This window comes from Gekko japonicus, unplaced genomic scaffold, assembly GCF_001447785.1.
Source record: "Gekko japonicus isolate JY-2015 unplaced genomic scaffold, Gekko_japonicus_V1.1 scaffold1018, whole genome shotgun sequence".
Lineage (NCBI taxonomy): Eukaryota > Metazoa > Chordata > Lepidosauria > Squamata > Gekkonidae > Gekko > Gekko japonicus.
This window is the reverse complement of record NW_015170306.1, coordinates 589,001-598,105: the sequence shown is the minus strand read 5'-3', so window position 1 is coordinate 598,105 and position 9,105 is coordinate 589,001. Positions and strand designations below refer to the sequence as shown.

Genomic DNA, 9,105 nt, shown 5'->3' with positions numbered 1-9,105 from the left:
CATGCGCTATGACAGCTCAAACGTTTACTCTAGCAACAAGGGTGCCTTGACTTGGTTTTTTTCCCTCCCAGCTTTGCATCCTTCAGCTCTTTCTAGCCAGCCAAGCAGGTAAAAATCTGGTCAGGCTGGTAAGACCCTAATTCGACTGTTCCTGCTATTGTGGCGGCACATTCATTATGAAGGTGCCGCTGTCTGGTTGCTTTCCCCGCCTCCGTTTTCAGAATGCAGACAGAGGAAAAGTCATGCTCAGAAGTGGTTGAGAGAAGTTGCCGCAGAGCTTAGAGTGCTGAAGGAGCTGGGTGTCTAAGCAGCTGGGTTTGAACCCGAGCCTCTCCTCGCTCAAGTTCATGAGTCATGAAAAAAAATTAAGTCTTACGTAATTCAGAACAAACATCAAAGTTGCCAACGTTGGGATTTTAAATCCTGTTTTCTAGGCTCCCACAGTCAGCAGCAATTATATTAACTTCCTCAGGCCCTTTCATTGACATAAAAGAATTGAGCGGCTGAGTGTTTTGCAAACATTATTGATTTTTATCTTCACAGCAACTCTGGGAGTTTGAGCGCTGTCGTTTTATTTCTAGGTTACCAATGAAAACGAAGGTGTGCCATATAGGACGGGGAGGAATAACAGAGTCCTACTTTAGTGGGAGGGTGAATTCTGCAAATCCCCTCTACAGTTTCAGGACCCACAGGGTTTCCAGTTCAAGGTTGGGAAACTGCTGGAGATTTGGGGCGGAGCCTGGGGAGATCAGAGTTCGGGGAAGGGAAGGGACCTTGGCAGGGTATAATGCCATAGAGTCCGCCTTCCAAAGCAGCCATTTTCTCCAGAGGAATTCATTTCTATTGCCTAGAGATCAGTTGTAACTCTGCGTTAACAGCCCTAGGACCCAAGCACTGGATGGGGGAGACTGGCAGTCCAGGCTGCAACGCATCACCACAAGCAAAACGATTTCAGTCCAAGTTGCCATTCACATTGCAAGGCAATTAGGAAAACGTATTTGTGACAAGCACCTGTGATGCGTGCTCCGGATTTTGTGAGGTTTTTCTGGAGCCCCTTGAGACGTTGTGTTACAGCAGACCAAGGTGCATCCGAGCTCGAGAGTTGCTGACTCAACCCAGGCTAGAACAGTTAACATAGGACCACAGCTTGCACAACTAGCTTTCAGGGAAGTGGGTGTTAATAGCCCTGTGGCTTCTTTTGTGCATCAGGCCAGGGACTGTGGTGGCAGAACCTCAAATAAGCTTTCGCAAAGAAAGCACTCATCGAAAACTGCAGACATTCAGGCAACTCCGATCTTGTCAGACCTCAGAAGCTAAGCAGGGTCGACCCTGGCGAATATTTGGATGGGAGAACTCCAAGGAATACCAGGGCCGGGAGGCAAAGGCAGGCTGTCAAGCCACTTCTCTGACCCAGGCATGGGCGCACACACATACGCACACACCCCCAATGGAAAAATAAAAAACCCCAACCCTGCAGACATTATACTATGGAATAAGAACAGTTAAGCCATCCAGTTGTGTGTGTGTGTGTGTGTGTAAAATGCCACCAAGTGACTGCCAACTTACCACAACCCCTCATGTGGTTTTCAAGGCAAGAGACATTCAGAGGTGGTTTGCCATTGCCTGCCTCTGCATAGTGACTCTGGGCTTCCTTGGTGGTCTCCCATCCAAGTACTAATCAGGACTAATCCTCCTTAGCTTCTGAGTTTGGATGTGATCAGGCTAGCCTGGACCGTCCAGGTCATCCAGCTATACTAGACCTTTCTAGAGGTGACATCCGTATGTCCCAGGCGCCCAAGCAAGTCTGCATGACCCTGCCCAATGTGTGTGGTCGCCATGTTGTATGAACAGGGGCAACAGAAGTATTTTTGTATGCATGTGTGGCATCAGTCTGCCTGAAATGATCGCTGGGTTTTTGGAGGGGGCCTCGTTAGCACATACCAAATCTGTGTGCACATGCAAAATATGTGCCTTTCCTGCCCCTGTTTGCAAAATATGACATTTGTGCATAGCAGGAGCAGAGGTAGGACATGCTCATTTTGTTTACTTTATGTTCCACTTTTCTCCCCAATGGGGCCCCAAAGCGGCTTACATAATTTCCTTCACCTCTGTTTTATCCTCACAACAACCCTGTAAGGTAGATTAGGATGAGTGGGTATTCGAACATGAGTTTCTCATATCCTAGTCCAACACTTTAAGCACCTCACCACATTGGCTCCATACGAATGGTTGCTGGGCTCCAGGTATGCATGGATGTAATGTTTTCTGTCTGTCAAGTATGAACTTGCAAGAAAAAATGAACTTTGGGGAAACAGTTCATGATTTTTCATGGAAATGGGTCAGAAAAACAAGGCGCTGAAGTGGTCTGTCTACAAATCGTCCACAGCCCCGTAGGTCCTTTGGAATTTAAAAAAATCATGACAGGATGACAACAGTTCTCTCTCCAAATAGGACACCCTTCTTACTCAACCTTTTTGGATCCACTTGCCAAGTAAGCTGATGTGATTTCCCCCCTCGCCAGTGTAAAATGGAAAGAATCACATATCCGTAAAGTTTACATTTATCGTTTTAATATGTATAAATATGTGGTACTAGGGTGGTACCTGGAGATCTCGATCTCTCTCTTGATCAGTCTCTGTCAGTACCAGGTGGTACCTGGAGATCTCGTGCTATTACAGTTGCTCTCCAGATGACCAAGATCAGTTCCCTGGAGAAAATGGCTGCTTTGTAGGATGGACTGTATGGCATTATACCCTGCTGAGGTCCCTCCCTTACCCAAACCCCACCCTCCTCAGGCTCCATCCCCAAAATCTCCAGATATTTCCTGGTCTGGAGCTGGCAACCCTAAGTGGGGGTAGGCACGGTAGGAAAGCCCCAGTGTGGTCCATGATGTAATTTCATAGAAACAGAACATTTAACTTCAGAATTAAAACTAAAAAAAAATGTATGTTGGAGATGGAATGAAATTGTATGTTGGAGATGGAATGTTTTGTACTAGCTCTCAAAAACAGGAGGGGCTGTGGCTCAGTGGGAGAGCATCTGCTTGGAATGCAGAAGGTCCCAGGTTCAGTCCCTGGCATCTCCAGTTAAAAGGTCTGGCAGGAGGTGATGTGAAAGCCCTCTGCCTGAAACCTTGGAGAGCTGCTGCCAGTCTGACAATACTGACTTTGATGGACCAAGGGTCTGATTCAGTATAAGGCAGTTTCATGTGATGGTGTTTAGGCCCTGCATGGTTTCTACTGCGCCTAAGGCCAGCAGGTGAATTCTCTTGACATTCAGTCTGATCACGTATTACTTTCCACCTTCCCCTGGGTTCCTAATGAGAACTTTGGTTTTGCACATTACCAAAGAACTGCAATACAGTAGGGTGACATAAACAAGACAGATGCCAGTCCTTCAGGTTCCCTTCCTACAACCGACTGCTTAGTCAGTGCACCTTTGTAACTCTTCCAGCTGCAAACACTTATAACTTTTCATGAAGCAAAGCATGCATGATGCAAGAATAAATGACAGCCCCTGGGGATTACTGGAAGTGCTCCCATCTGCTGAACAAGCAGTGGAACATCCGCGACCCAGACCATACTAGGCTTGGTTTGCTCTGTGCTGCAATATTTCCCTCTACAGTCTGGAGCCAGTTTGGTGTAGTGGTTAAGTGTGCAGACTCTAATCTGGGAGAACCGGGTTTGATTCCCCACTCCTCCACTTGCAGCTGCTGGATGACCTTGGGCAAGCCATAGTTCTGTCAGAGCTGTTCTTGAAAGAGCAGATCTCTTAGAGCTGTTCTCAGCCCCACCTACCTCACAGGATGTCTGTTGTGGGGAGGGGAAGGGAAAGGAGTTTGTAAGCCACTCTGAGACTGTGAGTGAAGGGTGGGGTATAAATCCAATCTCTCCTCCTCCTCCTCCTTCTGGGGTGTCTGGTGTTTTTCCAGGTCACAGTTAAGAGGCCGAGGCTGTTCAGAGATGCATTAATATTACAATGGCTCACAGCAGATATAAACTTTTTAAACCAATGTAAAAAGCCCTGTGTGCCCCGACCAGCAGAGTATTCCACCTTTGCTTAGGCTCAGGTTTCCACAAAGGCTGTATGGAATAATTCTATTTTACAACCTTGCTAGAAAAAAGGAGGTAGTGCTTCAAGTGGCCGCTTCTTGCTGTGTCCCACAGAATGGCTTCCTTCTGTGCACCAGCTAAGTGAACACCTCAGTTCCTGTTCTAAATCACTAGAATGGCACATGATTATCGGGTTATGCAACAAGTGTGAAATGCCTGGAAGATTTACGTAAGCGGCAGGCTAATGAAGGCCCAGCCATACATGTATTTCAGGCAACCCTGTGAAACCTTGCCTATGTATACATGCACACGAGTCACTGTTGTTGTTCAGTCGCACAGTCGAGTCTGACTCTTCGTGACCCCATGGACCACATCATGCCAGGCCCTCCTGTCTTCCGCTATCCTCTGGAGTTTGCTTCATTTCATGTTCATTTCATTAGTAACACTGTCTAACCATCTCATCCTTTGCTGTCCCCTTCTTCTGTTACCTTCAATCTTTCCCAGCATCAGGGTCTTCTCCAGTGAGTGCTCCCTTTTCATTTGGTATTTGAGTTTCAGCTTCAGTATCTGGCCTTCCAGGGAACAGTCAGGTTTGATTTCCTTTAGGATTGACTGATTTGATCTCCTTGCAGTCCAATGGACTCTCGAGTCTTCTCCAGCACCATAATTTGAAAGCATCTTTTCTTCGGCACTTGGCCTTCCTTATGGTCCAACTCTCGCAGCCATACATTACTATTGGGAGTACCATCGCTTTGACCATACTGACTTTTGTTGGCAGGGTGATGTCTCTACTTTTTATTATGCTGTCTAGGTTTGCCATCACTTTCCTCCCAAGGAGCAGGCGTCTTTTAATTTCATGGCTGCAGTCACCATCTGCAGTGATCTTGGATCCCAGGAACGTGAAGTCTGTCACTGCTTCCATGACTTCCCCTTCTGTTTGCCGAGGAGTGATGGGGCCGGATGCCATGACCTTTGTTTTTTGATGTTGAGTTTCAAGCCAACTTTTGACATGAGTTACTAGCCTCCTGCAAAAAACCATTTACAGCGCAAACCTAAGCAGAGCTGCACCCTGTAACTCTGTTCAGGATTACACCGTGAGTAACTGGCCTGCCCTGCCCCGTCCTGTTCATACCTGTGTTAATCATTTGCTACCTAAGAGATAAAAGCTCTTCCGTTGCTCTCTTCCAGACTGTCTGGAGGCAATTCTTGCTTACCTCAGGCAAGCAGCTAGCTGTCAACTTGCAGACCTGTACTAAAATTCATTATGCATTCTCTGAAAATGGGTGTTTGCCAGCACTCAGGCTGAAGGGGTTAAAACTTATGTTTTAAAAAAGAACCCCAAATATCTAGGCGATGTTCCCTCACTAAACCGCAATCCCTCATTTTTGCTCATGCAAGCACTGCCAACAGAAGTTACGAATTTGTCCAATGGGGCAGAATAATGCATTTTCCTTCATCTCGAATGTGTCAGGCCCATTCTTGCTGAAACAGTAGAAGCTCAAAGCAGGCCTAATCTATGCAGAATCTGTCACTCACTCACACACTTACTAAATGTGTGGCCAAGCGTTAGGCACCTGAAGCTGAGAACTTCAAAGTTGGAAGTAGTCGCCAGCCCAGAGCTTCAAGGCTGTGATTTGAATCCAGCCAGCATTTTCATTCATCATTTCTCTTCTTACTACACATGACTTTTGTCCGTGCAGCTCTTGTGATCCCCTGCATGGCTTATTTTGCTGGTCAATGGAAAACGCCTCCTTTCCATTTTTTTTAACCAGCAGAAAAGCTGGTTGGATTCGAGATGGCATCGATAGGTGTCCATATTCCTATCCAAACAATGAATTTCATAGAGTCTCTTAAGAAAATTCAGATTTCTGAAAGTTCTGAAGTTATCTCAATAGTGAAATACTGAGGACTGCCTGCCCCACGGCCTTGAGAGATGCTGGGATATTAAAGATAAATTCATTATTTTTCTTGCTCTTGGCCAGCCCATTATTTTTAACCGTACTGTTTTGGAGCATACAAAGTGATTGTCTCCTCAAATACAGGAACATCTTTAGGCCCTCTGCAATCCTGCTCTATTCCTGAATCAACTGTAAATCAAATTTTGTTCGAAGTGTATTCACTGGCTTGATTCAAATGTGAATGACAAACTGTGGATTGTGGAAACCGGACCTTGAGTTCCAAATTGTTTTATCCCCCCAGACGTACACATCACAAGCCGTGGTTTGTATTCCTGGTCTCTTTGCTCGCCTACCACCAAAATCCCAGGATTCTGTCCCAAACTACTCAGCCTTTTCCCTTTCTGTTTCACATATGATTGCATCATGAATTAATGCTTGGAGGATTTTTAATAAATGTTTTAGGAGATTGCCGGCAAGAGTTGCTAGACTTTAGACTCTCTTATGTGTGGTCACACAGTCTCCGGTGTTTTATCAAAATCTCAAAGCATGCATGAGTTTGTCCGGTCTGTGGTTTGCAGACTATCTTTCAAACCACTGTGTGAGATTATGATTCAGTGTGTGCTTTCAAGCCAAGGCTTGATGGTTTGGATGTAGCAACAAACCACGGTTTGGCCAAACTATGGTGGCTTATTCCATCTCAACAACAGTGGTGGGGGGAAGTGCCACCAAGCCACAGCCTACTTGTGGTGGTCCCTTGGGGGTTTCAAGGCAAGGGATATTCAGAGGTGGTGGTTTGCTATTGCCTGCCTCTGTGTAGCAACCATGGACTTCCCTGGTAGTCTCCCATGCAAATATTGACCAGGGCTGACCCTGCTTAGCTTCTGAGATCTGATGCGATTGGGTTAGCCTGGACCATCCAGGTCTGGGCATCTTAATATCCTAAATGGTTCCTTAATCTTATAAACTTCCACTGTAACTAGAAATTAGGGTCTTCTGATCTGAGTGCCATTGTCCCTTGTGCTGAACTTAAGGCTGTGGAGAAGAAGTGGCAACAGTTGTATTATTGCTGATGCAGGAAGTCTTGTTGGTTGTAGTATTCTCTCCGTTTCCAAAATGGCTCTGTTCATCCAGGCAACCAACTGATTCCCCCCTCCTAAGTCTTGCTGTAAATGCTTCTAGCTTGTTGATTGCCAAGACAATAGCCAATTTCTAGCCTTGCCTGCATAGCCTTCCCAACGTCCTGTGACAAGATTTCATGGTCCCACTGTACACTGCATTGGTCAGGCCGCACCTGGAGTACTGTGTGCAGTTCTGGAGGCCTCACTTCCAAAAGGATGTGGACAGGATGGAGCGGGTGCAGGGGGAAGTGATGGAGATGATCAGAGGTCTGGAGACCAAGCCCTACGAGGAAAGGCTGAAGGACTTGGGAACGTTTAGTCTGGAGAAGAGGAGGTTGAGGAGGGATGTGATTGCTCTCTTTCAGTATTTGAAGGGCTGTCCCTTAGGAAACAGGGAGCTGTTCCTGTTGGCAGATGAGGGTAGGACTCTGCAATAATGGGTTTAGATTATGGGTGGAATGATACAGGCTGGATATTAGGAAAAAATTTTACATTAAGAGTAATTCAACTGGGTAGCCGTGTTGGTCTGAAGCCCAGGAGTATCAGACTCTAGAAATGATAGAACAAAGTTTGAGTCCAGTGGCACCTTTAAGACCAGCAAAGTTTAATTCTGGGTATAAGCTTTCATGTGCATACCCAGGATTAAACTTCATTAGTCTTAAAGGTGCCACTGGACTCAAACTTTCTTCCATTACATTAGGAGTAGTTTAGCAGTGGAACCAGCTGCCTACGAGAGTGGTGAGCTCCCCCTCCCTGGCAGTCTTCAAGCAGCAGCTGGACAAACACTTGTCAGGGATGCTCTAGGGCAGTGGTGGCGAACCTATGGCATGGGTGCCAGAGGTGGCACTCAGAGCCCTCTCTGTGGGCACGCGTGCCATCGCCCCAGCCAGGCCCGGACCATCATTAAAGTGTCGAATTCTCTGCCAAATAATTTTAAGTAAATGAAAGCATTTGGGATTGCTTTCCTTACTTTGTTTGGATCATCTTAAGTTAATGTAGAAATAAAGTTTCTAAAATAAAACCTCAGTATTCAGGTTAAATTGCCTGTTGGCACTTTGCGATAAATAAGTGGGTTTTGGGTTGCAGTTTGGGCACTCGGTCTCTAAAAGGTTCGCCATGACTGCTCTAAAGCCAGGCTGGTCCTGCAATGAGCAGGGGGCTGGATGAGATGGCCTGTATGGCCCCTTCCAGCTCTATTATTCCTGCACTTCCAGAGTTCCTGTGCAGTCTCTGTTCTGACTTGGCCGAACTATACCTACCAGTTGCACAGCTCAGCTCTGGTGGTGTTGAAAGTTCAGGGGTAGAGTTTTTTGTCTTTGTTTTACGAAAACTCAGCTAGAGCAGACAGATAGGAGCAGAAGCTATAAACGCGCCTTGCTTGTGCTTTCCTGTCCGCCACCCTTCCCCCCCCCCCAGCTGCTTGCCTTCTGTCTTCTGGGCTGGCGCCCCACTTGGTGAACTGCAGGTGGGGGAAAGATGGTGCTGGATGGGAGAGGACCATGGGTGAGAAAAGGCTTCTTCTCCCCATTTGTGCCTGTTCCTAAGGCCTAACCAGTCCCCCCTCCTGCCACTCTATAGGGATTCAGCAGCTATTCAGTTCTGACCGGCAGGCTTGCCCACTGTTGCAACCAGACTGGCCTGTAATCTGCCTGTTTCCCAGCCCTGCCTCAATGGTGTGCAAGGTTAGGTCAGCCACACAGTGTTTCCACCTTGGTCACTGTTCTGCAGGCTTTGCAGCTCTCTGACCTGCCGCTCCTCGCTGGTGCCGTCCAAAGCAACGGAGATCTAAGTTGGGGCTGCTTCTTTTAATTAAAAGTTTACAACTTTTTGTGTTATCAAGCGGCTGTACCCTGCGTTTAACACAACATTGTAAAACACCGGCCGAAGGGAAAAGAGCAGACATTTACTTATCAGATCTCCTGCAGCAGGGCAACAAGTCTGGGAATCTCAATTGGAGACTTATTTGACAGCACCTGGTTAGATCTCACCTGGTATAAGGCAGGTCTCCGAATCCACATCCGCTTTAAATGATACTAA

At 46.7% G+C, this 9,105-nt stretch overlaps 1 non-coding gene across 1 annotated transcript; it reads left to right on the top strand.

Moving 5' to 3' along the window:
- Positions 1-3,013: 3,013 nt before the first annotated feature.
- On the top strand, positions 3,014-3,085 carry TRNAS-GGA. The gene has a single exon. It is a non-coding gene; the product is annotated as a tRNA-Ser (tRNA).
- The last annotated feature ends 6,020 nt before the right edge of the window (positions 3,086-9,105 follow it).